Below are 19,928 nucleotides of genomic sequence, written 5' to 3' on the forward strand. Positions count from 1 at the left end.
TTTCCCTTTGCCACTGTCATCTGAGCTGCAGCGTTCGCAATGCCAAGCCCCTCTGTGCACACTGCAACAATGTGCTCACTTTTATTGAAGGTTTGGAAGAATGGGTAAGATCCCATAGAAGGTCTGTGGCCCTATTTGATTGGAATGTAGCGCATACAAAATTTGCTTTCCAGATCATCATGACACAGAATGTGAATGACAGGGCCCTGGCCTTGGAAAATGACAAAGGACCTGATTCGCCAAAAGCATTTTAGTTTACACAAAAAAGTACTCCAGTAGTACTTCTTCATGTACTACAAAAAAGAACATCACAAACTTACAGGTGAGCATTTCCATATTTGTCTCTCTTACCTTTTCATTAAGGAGATCTCCACCCCAGTGGCATAGTTCTCTGCACATGTAAGTAAAAGATTTAGGAGTAAATGTGGGATGGACAAGCAGAAGTGGTGGTAAAATAAGGAATAGTTACTGCAAAGAGGTTCGGTTATGGAAAATTGAAAAGAGGTTTAGAAAGTGACATGCTAATACAAAACCCACAGCCACATAAGAGTAAGATAATTACTATTCACAATATACAATTCTTATTCTGCTGCAGCCCTAATAGTGAAAAAAAAGGCTTTGGAGCCCTGGAGTAAGTTAAGCACTACCCACAGACAAACACTGGTACTACAACACATGGGATATCTATAGATAGATAGATAGATAGATAGATAGATAGATAGATAGACAGACAGACAGACAGACAGACAGACAGACAGACAGATAGATAGACAGGCATCCTTGCTGTGGTTTCCCTTAACGTTTTGCCTTCCGACCACCTGATCTTGCTTACCTTATTTTGCTGGTCTTAGGAGTCTGCAGACTTTACCAATGCTAACTAGTGCTAAAGTGCTTGTGCTCTTCCCTGAAACATGCTAACACTGGCATATTTAATTTACTTATAAGTCCTTAGTAAAGTTCACTACCTATGCCCAGGGCCTGTAAATTAAATGCTACCAAAGAGTATGTAGCACTGATTGTGCCCCCTAACTAGGTAGCCCTTTAAACATGTGAAGTTGCAACCTGTCATTTTGACTTGACAAAGTAAAGCTTTTGCCAAGACCAAACCTTCCTTTTTAATAAAATAGGCTACCCTTGGGTATGCCCTGGACAGCCCAGAGGGCAGAGTGTAATGTGTTTGAAAAGTATGACATAGTTTTAAATGTCCTGGTAGTGAAAAACCCTTAAATTTGTTTACCATTAGTGTGAGGCCTGCCTCTCGCATAGGACAACATGGGAGTTAACTTATCACATTTTGTGAGTGTAATTTCTAAATGGGAAGAGACAACCCACCCCAAGTATACTGTGTCTTGAATCACAATTTAAAATCTAATTTTATGATGAAGTCAGATTTTAAATTGCAATTCTGCAAATGACACTTTTAGAAAAGTTAGCATTTTCTTGCCATAACCATTTGGTGCCTACAGCCTGCCTCTGGTCACATGATTGGGTGTAGTTGGAGGTTGGGCTGTGTGAATTTCATTTAGATAGCCACACACAATGTAGCTTAGATGTGACTTGGTGGGCCATCTGTGACTTGATGGGCCATCATCGGGGGATGGGAGGGAGGAGCTAGAAACAGCTTCAGCTACACCTGAATAGGCTGTGTCTTATCCCCACACAAAGGGCTGCATACCCCCTGTTGTTAGTCTGAAACCAAAAGCAACACTGGGTATAAGAACTGGACCTCAGACAGGACTGGACCTCAGACATCACCACTTCAGTACACTTCTGGATCTGTAAATACTGTGGATCTGTGGACACTGTGCCAGGAAGAAGGACTGTGGTGCTGCAGAAGGACTACTCTGTTAGACTTCTGTTTTGCTGTTCTGACCTTTTGCCTGCTACCCTCTTGCCTGGGAGTAGAAGTGCTCGACCTGCATCTCTCTAGAACCAAGAGTGACTCCAAGGGCTACTTGGCTGGCCTCCTGAACTGAAGTCTCAGGGAAACAAAAGACTTCCAACCAACCTGCATCTGCACCTGGACTCTGTCATTCTGTGAGTCTTCCCTGCAAAGTGGTGCCACCCCAGTCCTGGACCATTAGAAAGCGGGCCTAAGAAGCTTTCCCACAAAACCGACGCATACTCCTTGCTGAGAGTTGCATCCCAGAGCAGAAACAACACATCTCCTTGGCTGAGCAGCTCATTCTCAAGTAGAACCGATGCATTGCCGCTGCTGCATGGATTGGACCCAGCACAGAAGCCTCACATTGCCACATCAGCCTGCATCTTTGGTTCAACGCATTGCTTTCAGAACTGCCACTGCACAATGCTTCCCCAGAGCAGATCCTCACATCCCTCAGTGAAGGCAGCCTCGATGAGGACGCCATTGCAGATTCATCCCTCATCAGTACCGGCTCATTGCCTCAGCTGAGTGATGCATCTCTGACACTGGCCTTCTTATCTTGACAAAATCCTTGGCCTGGACGCAACAGGACCTAATACCGTAGCCTTGCCGCATCCTGAAACCCATGCATTGCATCAGCTGCACAACGCATCTTTGACTCAGATCCATGCAATGTTCCGCAACCAGCACTTTGTTCACTGGGCCTAATTAAGTTCCTGTAGCTGGCCCGTGCTCCATCAAAGTTGGCCTGAACTTATAATGTTGTCCTGGTCCTGCATGACCAGATACCCCGTGTTGGTGCTTTTTGCTTTTAATCGCCCTACTACAGTTTATTCTTCAAACATTTCTGTCAAGTTCTACTGATTGGATTTTTGTCATTTTGGTCTTGTATTTATTAAAATCTACTCTAGTTTTCTAACCTGGTGTCAAATATTCATATATCCCTATCTCTTGTCACCCTAACTCTAACTATACTTACATATATATGTATATAAATAAATATAAAATATAAATATTTTCACTGAAAAAAACAAAGGTTTACAGGGATGTTCTAGTTAGGTTCAGAATTTACTCACACAAAACAAAAGAAATTCAGCAGTTATAGTTATTTCAAGTAACTATAACTTGCATCTTAAGGTAACTATAATTTGCACCCTCACCATGCACAGTTTTCTGATCAATAATTTTATTGGAAATGTTGCAGTGATAATAACAAAGATGCCAAAGAAGATGTCATCAGTGATTTTAATGTGGAGTAGTTAGCTGCGCATGGTGAAGGGGTGAGTTGTATTTACCTTAGGGAGTAAGTTATAGTTACTTGAAATACCTTTAACTATAACTGCTGAATTTCTAAGGTTTTGTGTGAGTAAATTCAGGACCTAACTATAATGTATCAGTAACCTTTGTTTTTTTCAATGAATTTGTATTGTTTTTTAGCATGCACAGAAGTGAATATAAGCAGCGCCACGCACTGCCTTTGGCTGTGCACGGCCTGGTTTGCCAACAGGGCCTGGATGGCCAGACACTGTGGCCAACCCTCCTGCCTGCACCCAAGCATGAGCTTGGATTCAGTGGGTGTTTTTTTATTTTTTTATTGTGTGTGAGTATTGGAATCGGGAGGCCGTGGTGTGCTCTCGCGCAGCGCGTCAAACGCTGAAACGGGGAGGAAGTGCACAAGTGAGTGCGTCTGTTCCCCGATCAGTATTGTTTGTATAATATACTGTTTTCGAGTCGTGTGTACAGCTGATCTTGGAAACAAATACGCAGTCAGGACGCAGTACTGGCACATTATGACTGTATGAGATAGCGCGGCTGCATTCCATTGACAAGCGCACTTGCCGTTATTATTACAGCGCGTTATTTTGTTTTGGCATGCGGAGGAGTGACGGACTTTGGCTACTAACATAGAAGCTCTCGTTGAACCAATGTGACACCAGCGCACAGCCAGTGAAAGTGATACTGTGAATATAGAAGCCATACATGCTGTTAAGAAAAACTGCCTTTTTGTGTTTGCGTTGAACCAATTTTTTGAACGTTTCAAGACTATAGAAGTGCCCAGTCGTGAACCTCTTCCTGGTAGTTACATGGTACAGGAACAGAGTGGGAAATACACCAGATCTAAGGTTGTATTGTCCACATCCAAAACAATAGCAGAGACATTGGTATCTGTTTGACTTGACAAACTATTTAACTTATCTCAGCAACTATGGCTTCCGGATGGGAAGCACGACGAAAGGAGAAATCGAATAAACTATTTTTTGCCCAGATGGATGAGGGGCCTCGTACTCAGCCCAGTCGCGGTAATATGAAGGTTGAAGTGAAACTGCAAACCCTATATGATAAAATGGAAAAATTGCACAGAAAGGAATTGTCTAAATGGTGGGAGGTTGAATCATTACAGAGATATATCGATGTGGAGCGTGTCCCTAGGGGACTGAGGATTTATACTGTTCCTACCTACGAGGATCCTGATCCGTAAATGCTCGAAGAGTGGGCTGAGAATTCGAAACAGAGCTCATTGAATATGATGCGTATACTAATTAAATATGCAACGAAGGACAGGAGTAAAGTCTTGGAAGAGATGGAGAAAATAAGATTGGAGCTATTGTCATTAGTCACACAAGAAACACTTGATGAGCATATGAAGAATTTAGAGAAAAACTCTGTAAATTAGAGGAAGGGATCACGGCTAAAAAGCAGAGAAAATTCATACTGGACTTTAAGGATTATCAAGCAGGCCGTATTCTAACTTTCCAACGGAAATTTGATCATATGTACAACGAGGGAGTTTCTGAATTAAATTTGAGAGACTCTGTACAGGCTAATCAACCAATTGAGGAACAGGAAGAAAGTGACATTACGGATGGAAATCTTTCAGACGTACCAGACACTGTTTTGTCTGGGGTCTCTACATCGGATAAAGAAGTGGACAAATTGAATTTTTTAAAGCAATTCAGACTGTTGAACCAGGGAAGGATGGAACAACACAAAGGAGCTCACCCCCAGAGGGGCAGAGGACGAGGAGTCAGAGGAAGAGGGAGAGGAACAGATAGGCCAAGAAGAGGGGACGCAGGAGACGATGCAAGACCCCTGGGAGTGGTAACCCGAGCGTGCAGGTGAAAACTTTGAATATTATAAATCTCTCCAGCAGAGTGCTGTCTGCTGTTGAAGAGGATCTCTTACCTCTGGGTCTGTCATTCTGCCCAACCAGCTGTTTTAACTATACCTTAACTAGGATTGACACCTTCAAGTTCATTAGGAAATTGAAATTAAAAAAGTGGTATCACACTAAGGTTAAAAATTATGAGAAAGTGGGGGTTGAGAAAAATGTGAGTAATTTATGCATCTCCGATATTGATGTGTTATATACAGCAATGGATTTATGTGAGGGGGTGGTTGCTCATGAGGATCCTATCTTAAATTTGATGGGAACTGGTATTGCCTTAAATAGTATCTGCCCGAGCAATTTTAAACCGAAATCTACCTTTTTACCTGCCATTCATTGTGATGCCCTTGATGTCTTTGAACGAGAAATGACTAAACAACTGAAGAAGTTGAGGTATGGTGTGATGAATGTGAAGAACAGCAATTTATCAGGTGAACAGTGGCAAGCTCTCCGGAAGTTGAAAGAAGATCATACCATTGTCATCAGGCAATCCGACAAGGGGGGCAATGTAGTCATTCAGGATACCACTGAATATGTGGCAGAGGGAATGAAACAGCTTAGTAACACTCTGTGTTATGAAGAAGTGAGTTGGGGAGATGTTAAATCAATGAATGAGCAATATATTGTCATGCTTATTAATTGGAGAGATCAAGGGATGATAGAATGGGATGAATTCCTGTTTCTTAAGTGTGATCATCCGAAGATTCCAATTCTATATCTTCTCCCTAAAATTCACAAAGATGCAGTTAATCCACCAGGGAGGCCTATAGTTTCGGCTATGGAGTCCCTCTTGGAGAATACATCGAACTATATTGATTATTTCTTACGCCCTTTCGTTGAGGCAATACCCTCCTATGTAAAAGAAACCACACACTTTTAAAAAATCATTGAGAGTATCGAATGGGAAGATTACTTCTTACTGTTAACCTTAGATGTGACTAGCCTGTATACAAGTATAGATCATGACTTGGGGGTGAGAGCTATTAGACACTTTCTCAGAGCAAGGTCATTGTCTTTCTTTTTCCATTCGGAAATGCTGTACACTATGATTGAGTTTTGTCTTAAAAATAATGTGTTCATCTTTGATAGTCATCTGTACAGGCAGTTGCAGGGGACAGCTATGGGCACCTGTTTCGCTCCCAGCTATGCAAATTTGTTTATGGGCTGGTGGGAGGAACAGGTGGCAGAAGAGATCACCCAATTGGATACCAATGTGGTCTTGTGGTGTTGTTTTATTGACGACATCTTTGTAATCTGGAGGGGTGATGAGGAGGCAGCTATGCAATTTGTGCGAGATTTGAACACTAACAAATGTAACTTAAGATTTACTGAACATCTAGATTCGAGGCGCATTGAGTTCCTCGATGTAGAAATTTCTGTGAGGGGTAGTAAACTAGTGTCCAAACTGTATAGGAAGGTAACGGCTGGCAATAGTCTGTTATGTGCTCACAGTGCGCATCCGGGGACCCTGATACGTAGCATTCCGTTTGGAGAATTGTTGAGAGCCCGGAGAAATTGTAGTGAGGAAGCCGATTTTCAACAGGAGTGTGAGGTAATGTGTGAGAGGTTTAGAAACAGAGGCTATGGGGCTAAAGTGATTGATCAAGCCACACGGAAAGTGGAGACCTTGAATAGAGATGATGTCTTATATGGAACTAACAAGAGTCAAAAGAAGGAGTGTGACTCCATTAGATTCATTACAACTTACAGCAATCAGTCGTATAAAATACGTTCCATACTAATTAAGAGCTGGCATATTTTGCAGACTGACCCTGTTCTGACCAACTGGATCAATGATAATCACCAGATAACTTTTAGGAGGAACAGATCTCTCAAGGATAATTTGTGTCGCAATGATGTAACATCGAAAGGATGTATGCAAAACACGAGAATGGAAGGTTTTTTCTGTTGTATGAAATGTAAAGCCTGCAAAACTAGCAACAGCTGCAGGACACTAAAGGTTCCAGGAAGGTCAGACAGTTTTGTAATTAGAGGTAATCACAGCTGCAACACGTCTTATTGTGTGTATTGTTTGATATGCCAGTGTGAGAAGTTGTATGTGGGCAGCACAATACACAATGCTAAGAAAATAATTTTGGAACATAGACGAGCTAATAAGAATCAGGACAAGAACTACCCAGTAGCTAGGCATTTCTTTAGCCAACATTTTGGCAATGAGAATTTGTTGATGTTTGTAGTTATTGATCAAGTGAGGATTAGCAGAAGGGGAGGTGACAGAGAGAGGTTGTTACGTATTTTGGAGTCTAAATATATAATAGACTTCGAAACATTGGAACCTGTAGGACTGAACTCGATTGAGGAGCTGAGTATCCATTTAGGGACATTTCTTTCGAGCGAGTAGGGGTAATAGGGCGGCCTTTTAGAATAGCACTTTTGAGTGGTGGTGATTTTTTGATATTTATTTATTTAAGTGAATAGTTGTTGGGTTTTAGGAGGTTTTTACAGTAGAAGAACGTGTACGTCTACCCATTTGGGTTGATAGGTTCCATGATATGAAAAAGGTTGTAAATATATCTCTAGAACAGTACGATATCTTTTAAGAAAGTCTTTTGCAAATATACATGCCCATTCGGATATTATAGGACTTAATGGTAGTAATTCAGACATAGGTATAAGTACTCAAGATTTATAAGTAATATATTGAATTTTAAATTTTGTAAAGATTTATATTTATTATACCTTTATATTATAATGAAGTATTCCATATATTCATGTATTTCTGCAATTGGTTTTTATTCTATTTATTCTTTGGAAAACGATATCATGTTAAATAGTATGATGGATTTGAACAAATATTGGAGCTGAATTTCATTAACAGCTTGATAGACTATGGTACAAACTACTGTGTAATTCACGTATAGGTGCACTTTAAGATGGCCGCCGCATTATGTGCTTCATGGTGGGGGAATGTAGATTTGTCTGTTTTTTATGTCTATTATTAACTTGGGTTTTTAGCTTGGAGCACTATGACAATGATTTATCCATGAGTAAGGCTGTTGCCGAAACGCGTTGGATGTTTGTGCTGAAATAAATTAAATTGCATTTTGGAGGTGTCCTGGGTCTCCTGGTATTTGAAGTAGTGTTGGAAGTTGTATTGGGGCCTCTCGGAGCCCATCCAGGACCGCTGTGCAGAGCACCTGCATTCCGAGACCTTTTTTGTTTTATATATATATATATATATATATATATATATATTAATATATATATATACACACATATATTTATATTCACTTAAAAAACCAAAGGTTACAGTTATGGTTAGGCTCACATTTTAAACGTAAGAAACCATAGAAATTCACCAGTTAGAGTTACCTCAAGTAACTATAACTTCTATCCTAAGGTAACTGTAACTCATGCCCCTGCCATGCACGCTTTTTTCTTTAAAAAATGTACTGCAAATATTACATTAAAATTATCAATGAAGTTATCAAAGATGCCATAAGTGCCGTGATTTGTGGGTAATTATCAGAGAATGGTGAGGGCATGAGTTATAGTTACTTGTGGTAACTCTAACTATGACTAGTGAATTTGTATGGTAAATTCAGAGCCGAATTATAACGGCCCTGTAGCCTTTGTTTATTTTCAGTGAATTTCAATTTTTGTTTCGGTATAGTAATTTTTATTATTATACTTTAATCCAACCACTGCTGCACACAGCCGGTGGCGGGTAGGCCCTGAAGCTAGCGCCCTAGAAGCACCCAACTTTGCACAGTGCAGAGCCACCACCTGTGTGCAGAGGAGCTTGACCACAAGCCAGACCCTGCAGCCACCCCCCCCAACCACCCAACCCCATGCTGTGCGCGGCCCTTTGATGTGCGTGGCAGAGGTGGCCACAGGCTTTCTAGGTGTCTGAGTAGGTGTGAGAGGGTGTATCTGGGGGTAAAAATGCCTGTGAGAGTGTCTGTCTAGGATGTGAGAGTGCATACATCAGTGTTTTAGTGGGTGTATCAGTGTTTTTGTGGGTCTGTGAGTGGGTGCATTAGGGTGGCCATGGGTCTGAGTGGGTGCACAAGGGTCTGAGTGCGTCTGTGAGTAGGTGCATGAGTGTCTGAGTGGGTCTGTGAGTGGGTGCGTAGCTGTCTGAGTGGGTCTGTGAATGTGAGAATGAGATTGAAAGAGTGAGATAAAGAGATTGAGGGGGATAGAGATAGAGAGTTTTTTAGGCTTTCATGTATGATATACTTAGAATGAAATATTTCTGCACAACTTGAAAAGAAAAATGTATTTGCCATTTAAACAGAGTAAGATTACCTTTCATATGAGCCTTAAACATTTGTGCTTCGAAGAAAAAAAGGAAGGAAGGAAACAAGTCCGCCTTTTGATTATTCTTTATTTTGCCCTTTATGGGCTATCGGGACCACGGGGGAACCCTCAAGAGCTTCCCAACAGTCCCTACATGTTTTTTTTTACTTTATTTTATAAGATGCCCTTTATGGGTCATTCATGACCGCAGAGCAAGCCTCAAGGCCTCCCCCACTGTCCCATTGCATCAGCAACCAAGGAGCTCCTCTAAGTAGCAGCATCGAGGTTGCTGAAGCAAAGCTTTCATGCATACCTGTGTGCAGGGAAATGAGATAAAAAATCCACTTTCTGGCAGCGGGCCTGTCTGACAGATCCTGCTGTCAGAAACTGGAGTGTTTGCTGTGACTTGACTACAGCTGTGAAAGCTGCAGCCAAGCCACAGCAAACAGCTATGGTCTTGGGTGGGTACCTCGGGACATAGCGGGCCCTGGGGGGTGAGGTCCCCAGGGCTATCATTGGCTCCTTGAGGGGGGCACGTGGCACCCCTCCAACAAGTATAGCCCCGAGGAGGTGGTAGTTCCCATGGATAAGGGGGTCCGAAATGGACCCCATTCACTTCTTTCTAATATTTGCCCCTAGAGAGGTGGTGGTCCTCAGGGCAGTGGGGGAGCACACAGCCCCCCCACACTCCACAGTAAAAAAAGCCCTGGGTAGCTGGCAGTTTCTGGGGTATGGGTGCTCCCTCTATTTAATTTATAAAGCCATGGGGAGGTGGCAGCCCCCAGGACAGCAGGGGCCAGAAGGCCTCCTCTTGTTACATAATGAAAGCCCCAAAGAGGTGGCAGTCCCTGGGGCTGTCGGGGAGGCTGATGGGCCTCCCCCACGCCAATAATTATTTTCACCCTGGGGAGGCGGTGGTCTCCTGTGTTTGGGGGGGCTGTGCAGCGCCCCACACATAATTTAAAAAATGGGCTTCAAAAGGTTGAAGGGCAAGAGCCTGTACTTTTTTTTTTTTTTTTATTCACTGGATCCTCAGATCTGCCGTAAATCGCAGTGAAAATTGTAAAAAATGCTTTTTAGCCCGGGGATCCCTCAGAGACCCTACCACCAGAGCAAAGGGTTCTGGGTGTCTGTACCCTGGCCCCCCTTTTTTGTATTTTGTTCTGGGACTCAGCTGCCAAGTCCCAAGATGCTTGCCAATACTTCTTGGTTTAAGTGTTGACAGCCAATCAGATCTCAGTGCAAGATCAGGGGTGGTCACCAATCCTCTGCATCCCTATAAATACCATTTGTTGAATTTCTCAAACACTACTGACTGGATTTACACCAAAACAAGAAACAGGTCCCTTTCAGTACCAGGACTTACCTTTCTGCCAAATTTGTTGTAATTCCGTCCAGTAGTTTTGGCACTATCGCTGTTCAATTTTTCCATGTGAAAAAGTGTTTTGGGTCCCCATTTTTCCCAGCCCCCCGCTGGACAGATCACCCCAAAACTTTCCAAAAATGAGCTCAAGTGAGCGTCATATTTTCTTGGAAATTTTGTGAAGATTCATCAGTCGGCGCCTGTTAGAAATGGGGTTTCTGGTTGGCTAGGGTATGCACCTCAGCCAGGCAGAACTTACCCACTCTAGTAAGGGCAAGGGAGTTACACGTCCAAGATAATCCCGGCTCACCTCCTTGGTAGCTTGGCACGAGCAGTCAGGCTTATCCCAGAGGCAATGTGTAAAGCGTTTGCACAACACACACAACACACGTGACGCAATATCCCAACCACAAAGGAAACAAAACACCAAATTATATAAAAATATACTGTATTGTACACAACACAATTATTAGACAAACATCACATATAAGTACTATCCTGCTACCTTAGCAGTTGTCAGAACGTTACCCATTAGTTACTCTTCAAACTAGCAGTAGTCACACATAACACACAGGTTACTTAGTATTCTGCAACATAAGCAGTAGTCAGGAAACACGTTATTACACTAAAGCACTTGTCATAGGAATATCATGAAACGCCCATAGTAGGAACATTAGAAAACATATGGCAAGTTAGAAAAACATATTAGCAAGTCATGCCCATAAAAGGAACATTTGCATACAAATGTAAAAAAACCAAACGCAAGTAGGTAATATATGAATCAATAAAAGTCTGTGGAAAGAACTTTGGATTGTAACTATATTGGTCCTTTAGCCAGTACCTTGTTTGATGAAGGCACCTCCAGTGCCTGAAAGACGAACAATGGGGCCCCTGGCACTCCTCTGTGCTAAACGGGGGCCTCCATTATCCTCTGGGGTCAGAGGAGGGTGACATGCACCTCCTCTCTCTTATAGACTGGCCCCTCTGGGGACCGTGACTACTGGGGCTCCCCCGTGCCCCCCCGGGCCTCAACCCGCCCTCACGGGGGGAGCCAAAGCCAGCAAAAACAACTTAGGGCAGGAGGGGGGCGCCACGCACCCGCTCTGGTTTAATGACGGGCCCCTCTGGGGACCCACAATCTCTGGGGCTCCCCTGGGCCTCAACTGGCCCTTCCTCCAACTAGCATCCAAAAAGGAGCGTCCCGCTCCTAACCCAGAGGCCAGGGGGAAGGGGGCACTCCCTGTGCCTTCCCCTGGTCCTGCCTGAAGCCACAAGAAGATCGGACCCCTCCTGGGGCCGAGCAGACACTCGCCTGCACCCAATGCGGTGCGCGAGTGTTCTTCCAGCTACCCGGGCCGCCGCGGTGATCTTCTCTAAGATCGCAGGCGGCTGGTGCCCCGGGGGCGCTTCAGGGAGCGGACGGTACCCCGGGGGCACTGAAGAGTGCGCGAGGCTCGCACTCTGTAAATATCGGACGCCTGAGCTGCGGCGATGATTAATGGCATCAAAAAGAGCGCTTTTCAAAGCGCCAAAGCCACTCTTGAAGTCCGGGCTGCGGCGGTGATCATTTTCAAAGGGGCACAATGCAGCAAGGAGCCTATGAGCTCCCAAGGCTCCATAGGCGTGCTGCAATCAGCGCTATGGCAGCCGCAACCACTGAGAAGCACCCCTCGTGAAGAAATGGATGCAGGGGTCAGGGGCCCCTATACTTATACTCAGTCCTTTCAATGTTTTGCAATGGTAGGGAGAAGAGGTTCCAGCCAGTTACAATTGGTTCTGGGAATGCCCCCTCTATCCTTTCAGTACAGGCTCCACACATCAGTGGGGGGTTAATGACCCTATTGTGTGAGGCCATGGCACAGCCTTTACAAATATAGGTGTGCCCCGCCTCTCCCTTCTCTCAGCCCAGGAAGACTATTTAGTACGCAGATGCACATCTGTGAAAACCCCCACCCTCCCTGTGTACAGGCTGTCTGAAAAGTATGCACAAAGCCCCAACTGTCACTCTGCCCAGACGTGAATTGGAGTCAAGCTGCAAAACACCAGAGTCATAAGCACAGAGAAATGCGCACTTTCGAGAAGTGGCATTTCTGTGATAGTAATAAAAAAAACACCCCCACCAGTAAACAGTATTTATTATCACAATTACAACCATACCAAACATGCCTACGCTACCCCTCATAAATCAGACAATACCCCTTACACATAAGGCAGGGCATTTCTAATGCAATCCTATGAGAAGGCAACACTCACAGCAGTGAGATACCAAGTTAGGCTGTTTGTCACTACCAGGACAGGCCATGCAATATGGCACATGTCCTGCCTTTCTACATATGGCATCCTGCCCATAAGGCTAGCTAGGGCGTACTTTAGGGGTGACTTACATGTAGTAAAAGGGGAGTTCTGGGCCTGGTAAGTAACTTTAGGTGCCAGGTCCCTGTGGCAGAAAACTGCGCACACTGGCCCTGCGCTAGCAGGCCTGAAAGAGGTCTGAAAGTCTTCTTCAGTGGGTGGCGCAAGCAGCGCTGCAGGCCCACTAGTAGTATTTAATTTCCAGGCCCTGGGTATAGAGATACCACTGTACAAGGGACTTATAGGTAAATTAAATATGCCCATTAGGTATAAGCCAATCATACCAACTTTAGATGGGAGAGCACCTGCACTTTGGCACTGGTCAGCAGTGACAAAGTGCTCAGAGTCCTAGAGCCAACAGCGAGAGGTCAGAAAAAGCAGGAGGAAGGAGGCAAAAAGACAGAGGATGATCCTGCGTAAGGCAAAAAGTCCAGCAGCGCCAAAGTTATTAGCAAAACAAAAAATGTTCTTTCTATAGAAACGTGGTCCTAACAATAACTATCTAGTGGCGATCCTCACTAGAAAATATATATACCCCCGCAATGCACTTCATATGAACTCACATATTACATCACTCATGATGAACAGTGCATTGTGGGTCGTAAGTTATAGTTAGTGCTGGTAACTGTAATTACTGAATTTCTATGTTTTTTTAGAGTAAATTCAGTACCTAACTATGACATCCCTGTAACCTTTGTTTTTTCAGTGAATTTCTATGGTCTTTAAAATGCAGTGGGAGATTGACCAAAGGGCTGTGGCCAAACTCCTACATTGTTCCTACTTCACACTATAAATTAACAATAATAAATAGGTAGTCAGAAAGTGTGGCAAAAAAAGGACAAAGTTCTTAAAACTAAGGAATAGCAATGAGAAGGTACTCAAAAAATGCAAAGAAAGCAAGGAAAAAGCAGTGACAATGAGGGAAAAGCAAGGAGACAATACAGGAAACAGAGGAGAAAAACCAAGGAGAAACTAATGAGAATGGGGTAAATATATGTAGAAATGCAAGACAATAACGTTGATAAAACAATAAGAAAGTATTGATAATTAAAATGCAACTACACTTACTCTATTATTTCATTTTTTTAAATTGTTTTTCTGGATCCTCTGTGTGCTGTTGAATGAGTTTGCAGATTTATTTAAAAAATATTTTAAGTATATAGGAGCCTTTCAATTACATTACAGAATAAGGGTGAACATAGTTGGGACCCTAAAAATGATCCTCTTTAATTTTTTCTACAGAAATCAGTTATTTTGAGATTTCGGTGAATCTGCAGATCCGAGTAGAGGTCTGCGGATCCGCTCAATGTAAAAACATAGAAGCTCCCTTCCTATTGGGTAATGTTCAAACATGTACAACATTTTGAGAAGACCACACACAACAGTTATTTCTGTACTATTTCTTCTTGGAGAAATCTGCAAATCGTTTCCTCCAGAGGAATCATGGAAGAAGGCAATCATCCACCTGCTTCTGCTCCTTAAATGTGAGTGTGGCTATGTTAGTGTATTTAATAGTGTATTGCTGGGTGTGTTACTGCATAAATCAGTGTGGGCCTGAGTATGTTAGTGCATGCCTAAGTGTGTGCCTGGATATGCTAGTGTATTATCAGTGTGTGCTTGGGTGTGTTAGTGTATACATCAGGGTGGTGTCTCTGTGTATGTATAAGTGTGCGTCTGAGTGTGTTAGTGCTTCTTAATCGTGTGTCTGGGTATGTTAGTGTATGTATTACTGTTTGTCTGGGTGTGTTACTGCATAAATCAGTGTGTGCCTGAATATGTTAGTGCATGCCTAAGTGTGTGCCTGGATATGCTAGTGTATTATCAGTGTGTGCTTGGGTGTGTTAGTGTATACATCAGGGTGTGCTAGGGTGTCTCTGTGTATGTATAACTGTGTGTCTGAGTGTGTTAGTGCTTCTTAATCGTGTGTCTGGGTATGTTAGTGTATGTATCACTGTTTGTCTGGGTGTGTTACTGCATAAATCAGTGTGTGCCTGAGTATGTTAGTGCATGCCTAAGTGTGTGCCTGGATATGCTAGTGTATTATCAGTGTGTGCTTGGGTGTGTTAGTGTATACATCAGGGTGTGCTAGGGTGTCTCTGTGTATGTATAACTGTGTGTCTGAGTGTGTTAGTGCTTCTTAATCGTGTGTCTGGGTATGTTAGTGTATGTATCACTGTTTGTCTGGGTGTATTAGTGCATACATCAGTGTGTGACTGGGTGTGTGAGTTTATGTATCATTGTGTTTCTGGGTGTTTTAGTGTATGCCACCGTGTGTACCTGGGTGAGTCAGCGTATACATAAATGTGCCCCTGGGTATGTTAGTGAATGTATCAGTATATGCTTGGGTGTTTTAGTGTATACATCAGGGTGTGCTTGGGTGTCTCAGTGTATATATCAGTGTGTGTCTGAGTGTGTTAGTGCAAGCTTAACTGTGTGTCTGGGTATGTTAGTTTATGCATCAATGTGTGCCTCAGTGTGTTAATGTACGCATGAATGTGCAATTTATTGTGTCAGTGTGTGCATTAGTGTATTAGTGTACCCTTCTAATGAGCTATGTCTAGTTTGGTATATTTATGAATGGAGGAACACCTAAATAAAAATTAAGTTTCATATTATACATTTTATCATGAGAGTTTCACAATCTGAAATGAAAAAAGATGTTGTTAATAATAAAACACAACAAATTTATATTATTTTAAAGCAATTTAAGCATTTTAATTTCCTTTTTCACTGTTCTTAGCTTCCATATTTTTACACCATAAATGCAGTGTTGTATAGAGACTCATCACTGAACAGTGGGGATAAACAATCATTTGGACTGTAAAAAAAAACCATAAGAGCAAGGTATGCTATTTTAAATTAAGATTACTATGCATCGTACTCACTACAACTAAATACCTAACTGTTTTATCTGCAGTTATTAAGTTATGTAACAGGCATGTGCTTAAGGTGAGTGCATTTCTATCTTAACAGCATTATAATACAATTAATATGTATCAAGCATAGCACTACATGAAAAGCCTCATAAAGACATCACCCTTGGAGGGCCGCATGCTGTTGTTGAATCTGGCAATCTTTTAAAAAGGAGTAAAGTATATCCGAGTTCCAATTCTAATTCTTTTATAATTCTGTAGCTGTTGTTCTAATTTCTCTTTCATTGTAACATTCTTCTTATGATTTTCTTTCCATCTTGTTTAACTTTTGAAAAACAAGTTCAACATCCACAAATATGTTTAACTTTGATAACTTTAGCAGTATTTCTTTCTGTATAAAACAGTTTTTTCTCCTAGTTTCTAGATTCTGATCTCGATTTCCAGTTTAGTAGTTTATCTATTGCTTTGTTCCATGAGTAAGTGCATTTCAGTATTTGTAGTCCCTTCTGTAGACATAACCCTTGGTAGGCCAAATGGTGTCTTAACTTATTGTATTAGAAGTCCTAGAAGTGCATTATTCCATTTTTATGCAGCAATCCTCTTTAGAATTTGGGTTGAAGAAAGAGTAGATGGGAATTTGGTAGTTTATAAAGTAATCTCTGCTTGAATATAAAGTTGCTGTCATTACACTTTGTCCGTCCAGTTGTATTTTTTAAGTAGGTGGTGTAGCATTCAGATGTAATACTTAGTACTTCATGAAAAATAGTGGCTTCACAGCTATATGATTTGCCAGAAAAAGAGATTTGTCCAGCTTTAAAATATGTAAGTTGTCTTTCACTTTAGTTCCATCCACTGTGCATCACTGTAGTGTTAGAATGATAAATTTGCCAGTTCTTATAGTCAAAGTTTATAGAGTCCTGGGTGACATTTCGGGCATGTATTATTCTGTGATGCATCTTTAAACAATTTGTGAAAACTGACAGTTTTAAAGTCTGGTAAACTTAGGTAGATGAATCTTTCTGAATCAATTTCTGTTTTTGATGAAAAATAGCAATTGTCACAGTCATGTTGCCACGAGTAACTAAGTCCAAATAGGTTATCAATAGGTACCATCTCCTCTGCCTAGTGCAGCGCCACTTTTCTTGGACTTTTAGCACCCCCCTAATGCCACCATATGTGCGCCGTATTTAATATATGGTGCACCATGCAGGTAGTTAGGGAACTAGCATTAGAATTTTTGACGCTACTTCAGTGCTTTGCAGGAATAGCATCAAAAACTTTGAAGCTAATCCTTCAAAGCACCCAGAGGCACATTGAAACCAATGGGAGTCTCCTTTTAATGCCTGCTGTGAGTGGGCATTAAAAATCCTGGAAAAATTATGTAAACAAATCTGTTAGATTTCTTTGCGCCATTTTTTTGGCCCCCCTAGTGGAGGAACGCCCCCTTTGCATACAATGTGCCTGGTGCAGGCATGATGTTGCGCAAAGTATTACAAAGTGGCACAATGCATGCATTGTGCCACTTTGTAAATATGGTGTGGTGTATTTGGCCTTCTAATGCCATAGTAGCATAAAAAATACGCTAATGTGGCGTTGGAACGGCACTAGGCCCTCTTAAATCTGGACCCAAGTACGGCCATCAAGAATTCTTGTGCATCTTCTAGAGTGTTTTGAGTGAAATGTACAGATCTAATACACAGATCTGCAAGATCTCTAATGCAAGATGCAGTATATGTTTTTGTTCTATCACTGCACAAGCATTGTAACAAGGAAGAAAGTGCAAAGCGCAATCTTATATCTTTTTTCTCTTCAATTGCATGAACCAGATGAGGTAAAGAGAATAGAGCATTGAGAAATACATTGGCATAACGGTTGACTTCAGAGGGCTTTGTCAACTGGTAACCAACTATTTCACCAGCACTTTTATTTTTTTCTCCAAATCTTTCTTGCCTTCCTTGCACTTTTTCTCTTGAATGTCACTGTTACTCTTTGAAGCCTTTCATTTTGCTAACATTCTAGGCTTTTCCTAAACTGGATGCTGTCCTGAATGAGCATCTTGCATGCTTTGCAAATGATTATACTCTTTTATACTACTTGAATCATCATTTACTTTGCTGTCATCAAACTCTATGAGATGCATATCGGACAAAGTTCTAACCCGTGACAATACTACATATCAGATACCTTCTTGGAAACGATACTACCAATGTTATTGAATGCTGCATCTCCACTTAAACCTTGAGATTTCTGGATTGTTACAGCACATGTTGGAGACACTAGGACCTGTTTCCTTCGGACATACAAAACTTTTTCAAGCAAGAAACGTGTGACAGGTCTTGCTATGTGTTTTACACCTTCAAGCTGATCAAACTTAACTGTTAGGTATTCCACCTTATTTCTGTTCGGAAAGAAAATTAAATTAATTATTTTACACAAGACACCATTAACAAATCATTCGTCAATTTTTAAATTAAACCTCAAAGTTACCTTACAGTTTTTACAAGCACATAAACACTTTTCTAATCCTGCAGTTTTGAAAAACAACTTCTCCAAAGAATTCAATTTTGATTGCAGTCACTCCTTGGTGTTCTTTTTTGTCAATTGTTGTGAGACGTTTTTTGACGCAAAAGCAGCACAAACTTCCAAGTCAAAAAATGACATAAACGCAGCACTAACTTTTCATAAACCAGGGACTTAATGCTTGCCTTTCTCCATTTGAGAATGTAACAGATACTGAGGAGAGCGTATGATGTACTTTTTGGAGGAAATCATGCAATTGATTTTGGTGATTTATTGCAACAACTAGTTTGAGACCATGCTCACCCCATTGATGATTAAAAGTTTCAATTTCTTCAAAACTCTGGAAACTTCAAGACAAGCTTCACCAGATAACTTTTGATACTCCAGTTAAACATTGTGTTCAACAGGTTGCATAAGTAGTCAATTCAAAGTAATTCCTTTAATATTGTGTGCAGTTAATCCAGCAGGTGCTGTTGCTACACAGAACAAAATGGAGTCTGTAGCCCTCTGTACGTAAGAGGTTTGAACTTGGATCCAAAAGCTTTTCCCAGTGTCAGCTTGTCCGTTGATGTACAATAGAATTGGTTTAAATGTTGGACATTTACATTGATTCTTTCATGTAGCAATCCATGCTGTATTTTTCTTTATCTTCTATATATATATCTTTCTACTCATCATGTAGTTGTCTTACTAATTCTTCCAAGTTAAAATGTTCTTCTTTTGCTTGTTGTATTGCTGTCACCATCTCATTCATCGCTATGGCTGTGTCATTTTTTATTATTGGCTGACCAAGTGGATATTGACTGAGAGGGCTTGTACTCTGGCTGCTTTGTGACCTATCCTTTGCTTTATCAGTTGCAATTGTGTCTTCTTGTTCAATTTCTAATGTTCAGGTAGTTGGGAATGAGTGGATACTCAATGCTGTCTCTTAAGAGATTAAGAGAGTCTTTATAGCAGTCATTCTGCCAAAGTAACTCCTTTTCAGAACACCAAGGCTTGAACATTTTGAGAAGTGCTAAGTAGAAAAACACTTCTTTCTCAGTAGTTTGACAGCCAAGTTTTCTTTGTTTATTGTTAGTTTCTGCATGTTGAACCAAACAATAGTCACAACCAATTACAGGATATTTCCCTTCATCAATGTTTTCCATCACTATGTTTCTGTACCTATAGTGTTGCAGAATTTTTTTAAGACACATGTTTTCTAGGTGTGGACCTCTTCTTGGATAGTAGGTATGCATCATATTTGTTTTTCAAATATATGTCTTTTGAGGACACCGGGTTGAGGACCCCACCCCCCTGGCTGTGAAACTCTTATGTGGCCCTGCTCATTATGTTGCATTGAGACCACTGCCCCATGTGGAGACTTGGAGGGTGGTAAAGGCTGCATGCAATGCTGCTGAGAGGTAAGGAAGACGGGACTTTGAACTGATAAACTGCTGCTCTCGCTGGCACTCCGAGAGATGTCTCAGAGCCCATATGGGCTGAATCCGGGCCCTGTGAGGACAC

The sequence above is a fragment of the Pleurodeles waltl genome, chromosome 1_1 (genome assembly GCF_031143425.1).
Source record: "Pleurodeles waltl isolate 20211129_DDA chromosome 1_1, aPleWal1.hap1.20221129, whole genome shotgun sequence".
Taxonomy (NCBI): domain Eukaryota; kingdom Metazoa; phylum Chordata; class Amphibia; order Caudata; family Salamandridae; genus Pleurodeles; species Pleurodeles waltl.